Source organism: Grammomys surdaster, unplaced genomic scaffold (genome assembly GCF_004785775.1).
Source record: "Grammomys surdaster isolate TR1022 unplaced genomic scaffold, NIH_TR_1.0 62, whole genome shotgun sequence".
NCBI lineage: Eukaryota > Metazoa > Chordata > Mammalia > Rodentia > Muridae > Grammomys > Grammomys surdaster.
The window spans coordinates 6,815,776-6,831,456 of NW_021604564.1; the positions used below are offsets into that span (position 1 = coordinate 6,815,776).

Genomic DNA, 15,681 nt, shown 5'->3' on the forward strand with positions numbered 1-15,681 from the left:
TGCTGTCATACTGCATAGCACAGCACGGATGAAGGATGTCACCCAGTGGTCAGCCAGCAGTGTGGTCAGCCAGCAGTATGGTCAGCATGTAGTGGGAGCACCACAGTGCGCTTGTATGTGCTGGTCAGATGGGAGAGAAAAAGAAGTGGAGCAGCTTGAGCAGTATGAAGAGAGACTCGCCGGGCGGTGGTGGCGCACGCCTTTAATCCCAGCACTTGGGAGGCAGAGGCAGGTGGATTTCTGAGTTTGAGAGTTCGAGGCCAGCCTGGTCTACAGAGTGAGTTCCAGGACAGCCAGGGCTACACAGAGAAACTCTGTCTCGAAAAACCAAAAAAAAAAAAGAAGAGAGACTCGAGGCTAGAGAGGAAGAGCGTTATGTATGGACAGCCCTGTCACCAGTGGCCATGGTGAGGTCCCAGCTAGAGCTGCTGCTGCTGAAGTCTGAGTCTGTGCCTATGCCGTGGTGTGGGTGTCTGTGGTTCATATTATCACTACAGAGCTTAAGGATGTCGCTGGTTGGTGGTGGACACTGGGCCACCACTCACTGGATGAGGTGCTCTGGAAAGCTGGTTCCATTTCGCTCTGGCAGCAGCACAGTAAGTTTGGCCCTGGTGGGTAGTACATGAGCCAGCCTTGAGGGCATGATTGGGAGAGACCTGCCCCTGCCACTGGTCTGCTGCAAGGTGGTAGCATAGGCACAGAGATGATTCCTCTCCACCACTCCTTGTCACCTCTGTCAGTCGGGCAAGCTGCCCATGGGTCATGAGCTTGGGAGAGCTATCCCTGATGCACATAAGCTTCAACACTCAGGAGAGCAGGCCCTGTACCTGAACCAGACAGCTCAGCAGAGCTGAGCCTCGTGATAAGGTCAGAGGTGAACCAGCCCCAGGGATGAGAGCATGAGAGCTTGTCTGTAGTGAGATGGTGTGGGTGCTGGGATGACGACCCCTTGACCCTCACCACTTGCAGCAGTTAGGGAAGCTTGCTCTAGGGCCATGAGAGCAGGAGAGCAGACCCAGCCCCTGGCTGGCTGCAACACTTGGGAGAGCAGGGCCCGCACATGGTCTGAGTAGAACAGTAGAGTTGGCCCTGGTAGAGGGGGCAGGTGAGTCAGCTCTAAGAGTTGCGGGGGAGAGCTGGTCCTGTCACTCATCTGCCATGAGGCGGCATATGTCTAGAGTGATGCACACACACACGCACACACACACTTACACATACTACCACCTCTCACCACCTGCAACAGTCAGAAAGAGCTGCCCCAAGGTCATGAGAGTAGGAGAGCTGGCCTTGACCTCCACTGGCTGCAGCATTCAGGAGAGATGGCCCTGCATCTTGTCTTGGCACCACAGTAGAGCTGGCCCTGGGGGGAGGGGAAGGAAGGCAGGTGAGCCAGCACCAAAAGTGAGAGAGCAGACGAGCTGGACCAGCCACTAGTCTGGTATGAGATGCGGTGGGTGCGATGTTGACACCCTCCTTGACCCCACCTGCAGTAGCCCAGAGAACTAACCCTAGGGTCAAGAAAATGGAAGAGTTAGCCCTGCCCCCTCACTGGCTACAGCACTCTCAAGAACAGGCCCTGCACCTGCCCAGGCAGCACAGTGGAGCTGGCCCTGAGAGCAAAGGCATAGTTATCCCGCCCCATGGAGTGAGAGAGATAATTCCTCAGCAGCTGCAGTATTTGGGAGAATGGGTCCCTGCACCTTTACTGAGCAGCACAGTGGAGCTGGCTATTAAGGTATTGGTGAGCAGGCCCTAAGGGCGGGAGAGCGGGAGACAAGACCCTGCCTCCTATTGAGAGCACCACTGTGTGGCCTACGAAAAGCAGTGCTGGAGAATTCTCCCTGTTGGTGAGGATAAGAGAGAGCCGATGCTCAGCTACCACCCGAGCCCAGATCCAGTGCTCTGAATTTGCCCACCGCAAAATCTATATCATCTTTGAACGGTTGAGATTCGTATAAGGGCCAGTCCTCCTGCTCCTAAGCTGCAGGATCTCTATAACACAATGCAACTACAGGATAACCAGAAGGCGTCTCCATTAGTATCCAATATTAATGGTGTCACAGAGGCCAGAGATCTCGAACCAGACCAATGACTCATTGCAACGAACATTTGCAAGTTAAGATGTGTGGACAGAGGGACATACTATGGAACACACTGTGACATACTACACCTTCCATGATGAGATGTTTTCTATGTTTTGGTTGTTGTTGTGTGTATCTGTTTTATTTGGGGAGGTTGCAAGGGTGAAGGGTAGATATGAGGGGATATGAGAAGAGCAGGAATAGGGTGCATGATGTAAAACTCACAAAGAATCAATTAAAGGTTTAAAAAAAAATCTTTAAAAAGTAAACTAAAAAAAAAGAATTTTATTCATGTTCTCTATTAACTGTAAAGTGCCTATGACGTCTCTGGAATCATCTTCAATTTACAATAAAGCAAACTAGAACTCAGAAAACTTTTATGACTTCAAGTTTCGGCAGCTTGTAATTAGCAAGGAGCCAGGCTAACCATCCAAGGGTGCGGATTTCCATGGCTGTACTTTTTTCCATGAGAACACATCAGGGGCATGTCCTTCTGTGGTTCTTTCTTAATTGACTTTGACATAGTTTAAATTCAGCTATTTCTCCAGTTGCTCTGTAAAGCTCTGTTGCTTAATCTACTTCATATTTTAAAAATACTTCCTAAAATACACCAGAGCTAGTTTTGCAAATGTTCTTTGTACTTGCTAACCCATCATCACCCCAATAGAACTCAGCTTTGAATATTTAAGCTCATCAGCTGGCCTTCATTTTCACTTAAATAGTTCAAGAAAACCTGTGAGGAAATAAAATAAATTTATTTTACTCTCTGCCCTCTCAGTAACATATTTGGACAAAACACACATCCGAATGTTTTAGTTCAATGAATTAAGATGATCTTAGTTGCCTATGAGAAATCTGTTAGTGATTGCTCATTCCAGCCCTTCAAAATCACAGTCACATCATTTATGTAATTCAGTTTCAAGAGAGGCAGTTAATTCTATTTTGATTTTGCTACCATGGGCCACAGAAACAGAAAACAACTAAAATATGTTTATCTCTTTAAAATAGAGTCCCATCATGGTCCTCCTGTAATCCTCCAGATGCCATTATTAATCTGTCTCTAAATCCAAAAAGCTTTCCATTCAGACCCTAAGCTGGGGCATCAGTAATACACACACAGAAAATGTTTCAGTTCAAAACCACAGCAGAACCAGAGCACCATAAGCCTACACTGGGAATCCAACTTTAACATTTACACCTGTGTTCGGATTTTTTTTTTTTTAGTCTAAGCAATAAGAGAGACCAGCTATTAACATGTTATTCATTACAGTGGCTCAACCCAATCTTCTCATCTGCAACGTAAGAACATGTGAAGGAAGAAGAGTTGGTGAGGAGTTGGTGGGATTGTTCTCACAAATCCAAAACTCTGCAATAAATGTAAATCTATCCAAGAGATACAGAGGTCAAAAATTGTTGTCACCACCTAAGAACCTGTCAGAGCTTAACATAGCTTTTCCTCTACTTCATTTAAACACACTCGTAGGAGCTGAGATGGCTCAGTCAGTGAAGAGTCTGACACTCAAGCATAGAAGACCCCAGAACCCATGTAAAAAGCCCAGTGTGAAGGCACAGAACTGTAACTCAAGACAGTGGGCAGCAGAGATAAGAAGATCCATGATGTTCACTGGCTAGCTAGCCTAGTAAGCTTGATGGGCTTCAGGTTCGGTGCCTCAAACAAATAAAGGTGTACAATAATGGAGGAAAGACCCATCATACTGCCCACACACTTTTACCCATAAAAATAATAAACAAATAAATAAATATAAATGTACAGGGTTTATAGATAAAGATATACAGTAATAATTAGATACTACATCTATTTAAAATTAAAAGAAATATATTAAACAATATGTGTCAGAGTTATTTACAGAAAAAATGTCGGGCTTTGTGAAGAGGTACATTGAATGTACATCACAGAAAAACATGTATGGACTATTTATATATATTTCAGATTTTAATATAAATTCTTCTAGAAGTGATGTAAAGAAATGTTCTGAAAGCATGAAGATGTACATTGCTTTCTGACACCCAGATCCTCAATATCATTTGCAATTAAAAGTAAGGAGTCAAATTGTGGCATTTTGTTGAAGAGCATAGACTGTACTTTTAGGCTGTATCCCTCTGTCTGAATCAGTCCATGCCTCCCGATAGCTCTCTCTGATGAAGAAGAAGCTGTCTGTGCTATGGCCAAAGAGAAGACCCTAATTTGTGATCCTAACCAGGATCTAGCTACTAAATACTCTGTGTCATCTATGGTATGCTTAACTATATCATGTGATGTGAAATGTCCCACCACCCCTAAAAGGCAATAAAACATCAAATGTTTCAGGTGTTTGGGGTAAATTCGGTCTGGAGAAACTCCTCAGAGTGGGGAGACAGCTCTGGACCCCATTTCTTTCTCCTGATGATTTCTCACTCTCGATCTCGCCCTCCCCCCTCCATCCCTCTTTGCCCTCCCTTCCCCTCTCCTATTCCCCTCCTCCTCCTTCTCCCTCTCCTTCCTCTTGACCCTCTCTCCTTGTATTATTCTCTTATTCTCACTCATTTCTTTTTACATCCCAATTGATGCTCCACTCCACCTCTCACAGAATTCCTCCCCCTATCCACAACTCATTGTCCTCTGAGAGTATAGGGAGCTGCTGGGTATCCCTTCTCCCATTAAGTTTCTGCAGTGTGAGGCACATTCCCTCTCACTGAGGCCAGACAAGGCCAGCCTGTTGGGAAATGGATTCCAGAGACAGGCAGCAACTTTAGGGCTAGCCCCCACTACAGTTATTGGTGGACACACAGGGAGACTGAGCTGCACATCTGCTACATATGTGCCCTGGGCCTCGGCCCAATTCATGTATGCTCTTTGGTAGGTCACTCAGTCTCTGAGATCCTGTAAGGGTTCATGTTAGTTGACTCTGTTAGTCTTCCTGTGGAGTTTTATCCCTATCAGGTTCTGAAATCCTTCTCTCAACTCTTCCATTGAAGAGTCCTGAACTCCGTCCAGTGTTTAGCAGTGAGTATCTGCAGCTATTTCTGTCAGCTTCTGGGTGGAGCTTCTCAGAGGACACTTATGCTAGGCTCCTGTCTGCAAGCATAACAGAATACATTAATTGTGTCAGGGATAGGTACTTGCTGGTGGAATATGTCTCAAATTAGACCAGTTATTGCTTGGCCAGTCATTCAATCTCTACACCATCTTTATCCTTACATTACTTTTAGATAGAACAATTTTTGGGTCCAAATTTTATGGGTGAGTTGGTGTCTTATCCCTCCACTGGGGGTCCTGCGTGGCTATAGGAGGTGATCTCTTCAGGTTCCATATCCCCATTTCAATGCATCTCAGCTAAAGTCACCTGTACTGACTCCTGGAAGGCTTCCCATCCCAGCTTTTTGGCACTTCCCAGAGATTCCCCCCAACCTCCACACCCAGCAGCAGCAGATTTCCATTTATTCTCCTGGCCCACTGGTCTTCTCTCCTGCCTGTCCCTACACCTGATCTTGACACTCCCCCATTTCCATCCCCTTCCCCTCTCCCACTCAACTGCATTCCTCTGCTTCCTATGACTATTTTATTTCCCTGTCTAAGTGAGATTCAAGCATCATTCCTTGAGCCTTCCTTCCTGTTTAGCTTCTAGGTTTGTGGAGTGTACCAAAGGTATGCTGTATTATATGGCTAATACTCACTTATAAGTGAATACATACCATGCATGTGCTTTGGGGGCTGAGTTACCTCACTCAGGATGATATTCTCAAGTTCCATCCATTTGACTGAAAAGTTCATGATGTCTTTGTTTTTAATAGTTGAATAGTATTCCACTGTGTAAATGAGCCACATTTTCTGTATCTATTCTTTGGTTGACAGACATCTGAGCTGTTTCCAGTTTCTAGCTATTAAGAATAAAGTTGCTATGATTATAGTGGAGCATGTATCCTTGTGGTATGGTAGAGCATCTTTTGGGTATATCCCCAGAAATAGTATAGCTGGGTCTTCAGCTATTTCCAATTTTCTGAGAAGCCACAAGATTGATTTCCAGAGTGGGTGTATGAGTTTGCACTCCCACCAGCAATGGAAGAGCATTCCCTTTTCTCCACATCCTCCACAGCATGTGCTGTCACTTGAGTTTTTGATCTTAGCCGTTATGATTGGTGTAAGACAGAATCCCAAATTTGTTTTGACTTGCATTTCCCTGGTGGCTAAGGACTTTGAACATTTCTTTAAATGCTTCTCATCCATTCAAGATTCCTCTGTTGAGAATTTTCTGTTTAGCTTCATGTTTTGATTGGGTTATTTGGGTTGTTGGTGTCTAAGTTCTTAAATTCTATATAAATTTTGGATCTTAGTCTTCTGTCAGAAGATATAGGGATGGTGAAGATCTTTTCCGAATATGTAGAATGCTGTGTTGTCCTATTGACAGTGTCCTTGGCTTTACAGAAGCTTTTCAGTTTCAGGAGATTTCATTTATCAATTGCGATCTTAAAGCCTGAGCCATGGGTGGTCCATTCAGAAAATTGTCTCCTATACCATAGCAGTTAAGGGTATTTCCCACTTTCTCTTTTACTAGATTCAGTGTATCCAATTTTATGTTGAGGTCTTTGGTTTACTTGGACTTCAGTTTTGTGCAGGGTGGTGATTGTGGATCTATTTGCATTCTTCATGCAAACATCCAGTTAGACAAGCACCAATTGTTGAAGATGTTTTGTTTATTCCATAATATAGTTTTGCCTTCTTTGTCAAAAATCAAGTCTTTATAGGTGCGTGGGATTATTTATTTTTTATTTTTTATTTGATTCCATTAATCAAATTGTCTGTTTCTATACATATCATGCAGTTTTTGTCACTATTTCTTTGTAGTACAGCTTGAGATCAGGGATCATAATTCCTTCAGAAGTTCTTTTATTGTTCAGAATTATTTTAGCTATCCTTGTTTTTTTTGTTGTTGTTGTTTTTCCATATGAAGTCAAGAATTGCTCTTTCAACATCTATAAAAATTATGTTGGAATTTTAGTGGGAATTGTATTGAGTCTGTAGATTGCTTTTGGTAAGATGGCCATTTACACTATGTCAATCCTACCAATCCATGAGCATGGGAAATCTTCCCATCTACTGAGATCTTTCTCAATTTCTTTCTTCAGGGACTTGAAATTTTGTCATACTGATCACTTGCTTGGTTAGACTTAAACCAAGATATTTTACATTATTTGTGGCTATTGTGAAGAATATTTTTCCCTAATTTTTTTCTCAACCCATTTATCATTTGTATATAGGAGGGCTACTCTTTGCTTTGTGTCCAGATACTTTGCTGAAGTTGTTTACCATCTGTAGGAACTCTCTTGTAGATTTTTGTATACTACCATATCTTCTGTGAATGGTTATAACTTGACTTCTTCCTTTCCAATTTGTACTCCCATGATTTCCTTTTGTTGTCTTATTTCCCTAGCTAGAACTTCAAGTACTGTGTTGAATAAGTATCGAGAGAGTGAGCAACCTCATCTAGTACCTAAATTTAGTGGGATTGCTTTAAGTTTTGCTCCATTTAATTTGATGTTGGTTGACTATTGGCTTGTTGTACATTGCTTTTTCTATGTTGAAGTGCATGCCTTGTATCCATAATCTCCCCAAGACTTTTAACATGATAGTGTGTCGGATTTTTGTCAAAGGCTTTTTAAGCATCTAATGAGATGAACATTGTTGGTCTTCATATCAGAGCACAGGCAAAGGGCCATTCAGTGAAGGCAAAGAGCAATATAAGGAGGACCCTTGGCCCAGCTGGAAAGAAAGGTCCCTTGGGGCTCTGAACTGGCTGGAAGATTCAAAATGTTACAGGTCTCCAGAGGGGAAGCTAGGGCAGGGGCAGGGCACACTGCTGCACCTCTTCTGCTGTCATCGAAGCCCTGGTAACCAGGTGTGAGATGTGGTAAGCAGCTAGAGCCCCTTCTACTTCCCCTTCCCACCCCACCCCTCTCTTTCTCTTATTCTCACTCTTGATGAAGTTCCTCTCCAGGTTTTAAAAGAGGAAAAACCTGCTCCTTCTCGTCATGGTTATCCTTCCATGTATTGTATTGCTTTTGTCTAATACCCTATTACCCATCATAAACCCATCATGGCCTTCTGGTCTTTTCATTTTAGTAAATCTCATTGGAAAAAAGTCTGTATTAGCCTCCTTTCAGATCAACCACAGCTATTTAATACCTTTAAAGTTAACCTTCTCTTTCATGGAAGACTTAGAATGTGTTTCATTTCTTTATTTCTCTTCATAATCTTTTGTGGTTTTTTTCATTCTTTTATAAAGTTGACTTGAATAATCATGAAAAGGGGTCTGCTAAGCCAGGTCAGTGTATAGCCTGAGGTACTTAAGTAATGTTCCTAAGTTCAAGCTATGAATTCAATAAACTTAAAAACAGTTGAGTAGTAGGGATCTAGAAGAATTCTTTCCAAAAGGCAACAAATAGCAATAAGAATAGAGTAACATAGTCTCATGACTATACTCCTGATCTAACCAAAGTATATAGAGTAAGAGAAGAATACCTGAAGAAAATCAGAAATTTTGAGCTATCAATTTATTTTGCATTTTCTTTTGAGTCTATTAAAAGTTTATGGAGTTACCAGTACCCATTGAATATTGCTTGAAATCTAGGTGTCCAAAACATACAGTCCATAAACAAAGACTCTTATAAGCCTATGAATTTCTTCTGAACATTTAGCTCTAACTTTGTCCTCTGCTGTAGTTTTCTAGGTTGATGTCATTTGCCTAGATAATCCCACTTCCACCAGTAGAAGCATGCAGAACAGCCGCCGGAGGCACAAAGGTTCCAATATTCATAGACAATAATCCAACTTCAGAAAATCTTCTTGGAAAGAACTTTCCATGCTGAGGAGATGGCAAAAAGCACCTTATTGATCTTCTTTCTAGAAAACTAGAATTTTTGTTCCTATCCCTCATGTCAGGCAACACACAACCATCTGATACGTCAAGTCTGTGACATCCTACACTCTCTTCTAACCTATTCAGGCACTTATACATACAATCAATGAATATATTTTAAAATCAAAAAAGAAAAAAATTAAAATTTCTTCCATTTTCAGTCAGCTCTGGTTCTTATTGATTTTATATGAAGTAAGTGATTTTCTTAAAGCTACCCCAATTAGACATTGTGCTTATATTTGCCTCTCATCTGTTGAATTTTACTAAATTTTATATGACTCCCCCAACAAGGTCTTGGACTCCATCGATCATTGTGGATTTTATTTGCATAAATTTAAGTCAGTCCCAGGAAATTCCATACATCCCATCTTTTCAAAAACACACACCCAAGGGAAAAACATAAAGCTGGTTCCCATGTGAATTACCTCTGCTCATTTCTTTTAGTGTAAAATTTTCTAAATTTTTAAATGTTGTGTATGTGTTTGGATATGTGCACAAGTGCCCACAGAAGACAAAAGGTATCAGATCCCAAGACATGAGTTATAGGTCACTGGAACTTCCTAATGTGGTGATGGGTACTGAGCTTGGCTTCTCTGAAAGAACAGCCAGGACTCTTAACCACTAAACTGTTTCTCTAACCCCTAAATTTGTAATTCTAAGCAATTTATAGAGAATGTTTTATGACTAAAACAACAAGGTAGAAAGCCAGTCTCCAGGATCTTGTCAATATCAACAAGCTAAACTCTATCTCTCATTCCTTACCACTCATGATTCTTTCAACCACAAAATCCTACAGCAGAAGGAAACAGATCTTCAGTTTCAAAGACTGTTCTACTGGATTGAGAATTCAGTATAGTTACAGCAATATCAGAGATTCAATATTATGGCTATCTGAATTGAGATTCTTCATCAAGTATGCCTCAAGGATTCAAGCAAATGTGTTTGTGTGTATGCCTGTGTGTCCAACAGGTATGTTCATGTTTATGTGAGAATAAGTGTACATATTTGTGACTGCATGTGCACATTTGTATAGATGCCAGAAGTCAACATCTGATGTCTTTCCTCAAGAACTGTCCACTTTATTTTGTAGACAAAGTCTTATTACTGGGCCACAGCTGTCCAATTTGACTAAACTGGCTGGTCAATAAATCAAGTACTCACCCACCTCTGCTTCATTAACATAAGGATTACAAGTATGCATCACCATACCTAGCTTTTAATATGGGTTTGGCGGTCAAGTTCAGAACCCTGTGCTCAAAAGCCAAGTACTTTATCAGCTAAGCTGTGTTTCCAGCCTTTAATCAAAGTTTAATTTCTCAGAATCCAAGATCAATTCTTGGTCCAATGGATGTAGCAGGTAATCTCTTGTTGGTTTATTCTGTGGAATCAATGAAGCAAAGCCCTGAAAGATCCTGATACATGGTAGGCTACAGTGACTCCTGTTCTAGCAAGTATCCAGCTGTATTGCTTGCTACTGGTACTCATATGATTCTGGCTGCCTGGCAGGGTGGGTCTGCCAGGAGACTGCTTCAGGAACTGAGGAGCCTCCTGGGAACAAACTCAGAATGAGACTGTCAAAAAAGGTTGGCCAAAGAAGAAAAGAACTCCATTATCTAGGGGGAAGACTGGCTTTGATTCTGTGAGGCTTGCCTCCTTCCCCCACCCCCATTATGGCTCATTAAGATATTATCATATCAGAGGCTCTGGGAGAAAGGAGACTCTGAACACAAAGAGAGCTGTTTTCTCCACTGTGGGGGGTGGGGGGGAGCCTGACTGGCTGGCTTGTATTTCTTCCACTGCTTTTTGCATACACCATCACTGTGAGAATCCTGGCTTATCCCAGCTGCTGTGGGATTCTTTATTCCCTTCAGTTGGTAGGTTTGGCTCACTCAGCCAGACTCAGAGCATCAGCATTTGGCTTCTGTGTTCAAATTATTTGAATGAAATAAGCACCTGGCTCCCGCTGTCTTCTTTGGATGCAGTCACATTCCATGGACTAGAGGGAGTTAGCATTTTTAACACAAATGTGAAAGCCCAACTAGAACAACAACAAGCCTCCATTGCTTTAATGAGGACATACCCTGATTGGCCAATAGGTCAACTCCCAGACCCTCCTGACTAAGGAGACAGATTCTCAGAGAGATGTAACAGAGCGTAGAGTTGATTTTAGACTGTTAATCTCAATAAATGAAATGAGGACAGCCTTACATTTTACAGGCTCAAACATCCAAACTCTTAATCCTCAGAAGTAGATTTTTATTTTTCTCATACCCAAGATCCCTTGTGGGACCACATTTCATCCCACATTTGTTCCAGATCTTATGTTTAAGAGTATCTTTCAGGATGGAAAATTTGTATTTGCTCTTGAACCTAGTGACAGCTAGTTTCTCTCCACAAGTGCTTTGCAGTAGAGTTTTTCACTCATTTGCACTGCCAACATGACCTCCATAAGCACCTGAAGGTTTCTGCCAGGGATCTGACAAGAAGATTGTAAGGCTAACAAACTTAATTTTACTATATTGTTTAATTTTAATAAATTTAAATTGTTAGTTGTGATGGCACTGATGCATCCTTAGTCCAGGCAGGGCCCAGGGTAGCAGCTCTACAGTTCTATCATCTTTCATTGGATGAATATGAATTCCTTATTGAGGAAGTTTGCAGACAAATTCGACTAGAAGCAGTTCCGTGCTATGTTCAAATATTCCCTTGGGCAAGGTGCTTTCAGAATTATCTATTACAACACTAAGCAACAGGATGCCAGAAGATAAGAACACATTTTATTTTCTGGATAACCTGAAGACTTTGTTAGTCTCCTTGGCAAGACAGGGCCCTGCAGTGTGTCTTCTACCATCTGCCCACCACCTCCACCTATCCATGCCCTCCTATCAGAAGAGTTTAGGTGTTGACTTTCTTCTAATTCCTGAAGACAAGAAGTTTATTCAAGGTGGACTTATTTTAACATACCTAAATTTATTTCATCACATTGTCACTGGCTTCTTATTCTAAGGAGAAGATCAGGAGATCTTGAGTGACCTGAGTATCCTAATTCCATTAGTAGAGATACAGAAAGAAGTTGATGATGAAGTTCAGAGCAAAGTAAGAAACAAAGAGAGCAAGGACACTAATGGGCTCTTCTATCTTTATCTCCCCAACAGTTCCTAGTTCTGTGGGTACAGGACCAAGGATGGGAACGAGAGGCAATGGAGTCACACGATGAATCCCAGGATATTAGACTCAGAAGACCAACATCAGGGTGCAGATCTGAGTTTATTGCCCAGTGAATAAGCTGTTTGCCCCAATGAAAGCAGTGACTGATAAGGTAACTCAGATCGGGAGGGTGGGGCTTAGTTAGTAAAGTACTTGCCATGTAAGCCTGAGGACCAGAATTCAACCTTGGTGTGGCAGCCAATTCCCAGTGCTTGGGAAGTAGAGGAAAGAGACTGAACTGGGCTGACTGAACAGTCAGTTGAGCATCATCATCACCTGTTCGGACTTTCATGAAGACAGGGGACAGCAACCACCGCACTGGCCTTAGTTCCTTTTTGCTGTCTCATCGGTGATGTGGGAGCCATCTTAGTTCTAATGCTGTGTACAGCAGATCAGGACTCTTGGAGGAATTGCAGGAGCCTGTGGCACCTGGATCTCCATCCCACTTTTTCCTTTATTAGGTTGACTTCACATCTCCCTCACAGAGCTACAGTGGGGTTGATCACTCTAGTCCCTGCTATATTCTGGCTTCTCTTTCACCATATTCATAAATACTCACCATGGAAATACCCAAGTTTGTCTAAATTCCAAGTATCTTGAAATCCTATCACTATGTTTTATTTGTGTGCTGGATAGGGGTTTGGTTACCTTGATACAAGCGAGGGTCATCTGGAAGCTGAGAGAATCTCAATTGAGAAAGTGTCCTCATCAGATTATCAAGCCTATGGTTACCAGTTGATGTGGGCATGTGGTTCATACAGGTATTCTGAGACCAATACAAGAGGGGATTAGACTACAGGTTACACAGCAGGTAAAGAATGATGAGTGTTATAGCTAAGCCTATGAACATACAATATAAGCTGAGGCAGTGGTAGAGAGGGTAGTTCTAGTAAAACACTGCTTTGCTCTCAACAGAGTTCTATTATGACCTGATAACACAAGATAGAAGTAGGCATAGCTTAATGCAGCTACTAATCCACAACCAAATCAAACTGCATATTCCAATAATATTGGCATCATCATAAAACACTTTGACAGCATCAGTTATGAGTTCTAGGCATGATTCCAGATTCACTGAAACGCTGGTGCTGTGTAGGGGTGAAGGGACAGAAGGATCTCTGGAACTTACAAGTTACCAGCCTAGCTCCAGGTTCAGTGAGAGACTCTTTCTCAAGAGAATGTCTAAAGAGAATATCTGAAGTCTTTTTCTGGTCTTTGGGTAAACTTTTTGATATCTGCATCTCCTATAATTGTCCTAGTTGACAACATTGTCACTAAGAAATTGAGAAGGCCCCTGCTGTTATTTAGGTGTAACAATGTGCCCATTAAATGCATGTACCAGTCCTGAATACCAACTCATCCTCGAAGGGTTCCAGTCTGACTGAATATCAAAAGATGGTCATTCAGTATTAGCATGGCTGGCCAAAACTTTGAAGATGAAAATTAAAGGTTTTCTGACAGAAAAAGAATACAAACCAAATGAATGATAGAAAAAGTAATATCAAAGCTATAAGCTCAAGGCTGAAGAGGTAACTAAATGGTTAATTGCATGTACTTCATTTTTATTAAATCCAAGTTAAATCCACTCTTATCAGGTGGCTCACAACCACCTGTAACTCCAGTTCCAGAAGATCCAACACCACTGGTAGCCACACACATGCTTACAAACACATTCATACACGTAATTAAAAGTAAAATCAATAAGTTCACCAAGACAAAAACACTTCTCAGTGAGGATTTGCAGTTATAATATTTTTTTTTACCTATGGCCAAAATTACAATATTCAATGCAAAATAATAATAAAAAGCAAGATGGAACAGAATATGTTGCCAAAGTTTAAGCCAAATTTTTCTTTTGAATAATGGAGTTTTCTATTTGATATAAAAGACATTAATGTGTGTGTGTGTGTGTGTGTGTGTGTGTGTGTGTTTATTAGTCCTCATTTTGAAGGAAATTGTAAGTCAATTAAGAAATTGATAAAACTCTCTCCTGAAAAGATTAAAGGAGAATTGTATTAGCACACCATTAATACACCCAGCAGAAATCAGAACTGCTCAAAGGCAGCATTCATGTTAATACTGCCAGATGGAAGCTAACAACAACAAAAAAGTCTTCTTTCACACCTTAAATAATACAAAGAACAGAATCTTCACATGTAACACAGTGAAGTCTCCCATTAAACATTATGTTTCCATAGAGCAGGAAATAAATGTTTTTCACTGTTTATTTGTATATGCTTCACAATTTATAATTTAATAAATAAGGCTTGTGTGTATGTCTTTATATAGTATATGTATGTCATATATACACACATGAATTGTAGGTGTATGTCTACACACATGCACAGACTAAAAATGAACATCAGTGTCCTGCTCTATCAAGCTCTACTTTATTCCTATGAGACAGTATCTCTCACTGAACCTTGAGAAAGTCTGTTCACCAGCAACATTTTCATGGTGTCAATCTCCAGCCCTAAATGAACAGTTGGTTTTTAAATAGTCCATGAAGTCAAGTTACACATTGAGTACACATAGTATCTCTGAAGTGCTTCATTTGTCAAGTCATCTTGGCCTGTAAAATAGCAGGGCTGCTCCTAACCCCAAATGGGCAGCCCTCAGGGCCACGTTCTCTTGATGCTTAACCTATGGTGGCTCTCCTTTCTCCTCTCCTCACATTCTCTTCCTTCTTTTCCAACCCCAAGCCCAAGCCTGGAAAACTTACCTACCTATGTCCATTCTGTCCAGTTATTAGCTTTTAGCATCTTTATTTACCAAACACAATTAACTGGGGCAGGATCACTTAGCTAGTATCGCTGTGTGGATTTTCTTCTCTCTGGAGCAATCAGTTTGGGGAGCCCAAATTACCATTAGAATACAACCAACATCAGGCCAAGCAACTGCATGGTAATGTAAACACAAACATGTTATGGCTGGTGTCAATTTCTGGTGTCAGTTCTCACCTTCTACCTTCCTTGAGAAAGTGTATCCTTATTGTTCCTCTACACATGCCAGACTAGCTTGCCCTCTACCTTCCTGGAATTTTCTTGTCTCCACTTCTGAAATACTCAAAGGAATTTTGGGATTTTTGATACTTGAGTGATATTTGACTTTTATATGGGTTCTGAGGATTCAATCTCAGATTTTCATACTTGCCCAGAAACTACTTTTTCCCATAGAATCATCTCTCCAACTCCAAAAGTATAGTTTATGTATCTCCTTTTTGCCTATGAAAGTATATGTGTTGTTTTCTAGTTTTGATGCTCTCTAACCATACCATGCTTCTTGGACAAATTGAAATATTTCATTCAAGTTCTAGAAATGGCTAGAAAAATAATCCAGAAACTAGCCACTACTACTATTTTAAAACTGAGCCATTCATTCTGCCCTGTGCCCTCAAGTATAACAGGTAGATACCAGCTTTTAAAAAACAATGGTTACTCACCTTTCTGTCTACATCAAATGATTGGACACTGATTCCT

At 41.3% G+C, this 15,681-nt stretch overlaps 1 pseudogene; it reads left to right on the forward strand.

Moving 5' to 3' along the window:
- The first annotated feature begins 1,459 nt into the window (after window positions 1–1,459).
- LOC114614308 overlaps window positions 1,460–15,681 on the forward strand; it is a 122,759-nt pseudogene continuing 108,537 nt past the window's right edge.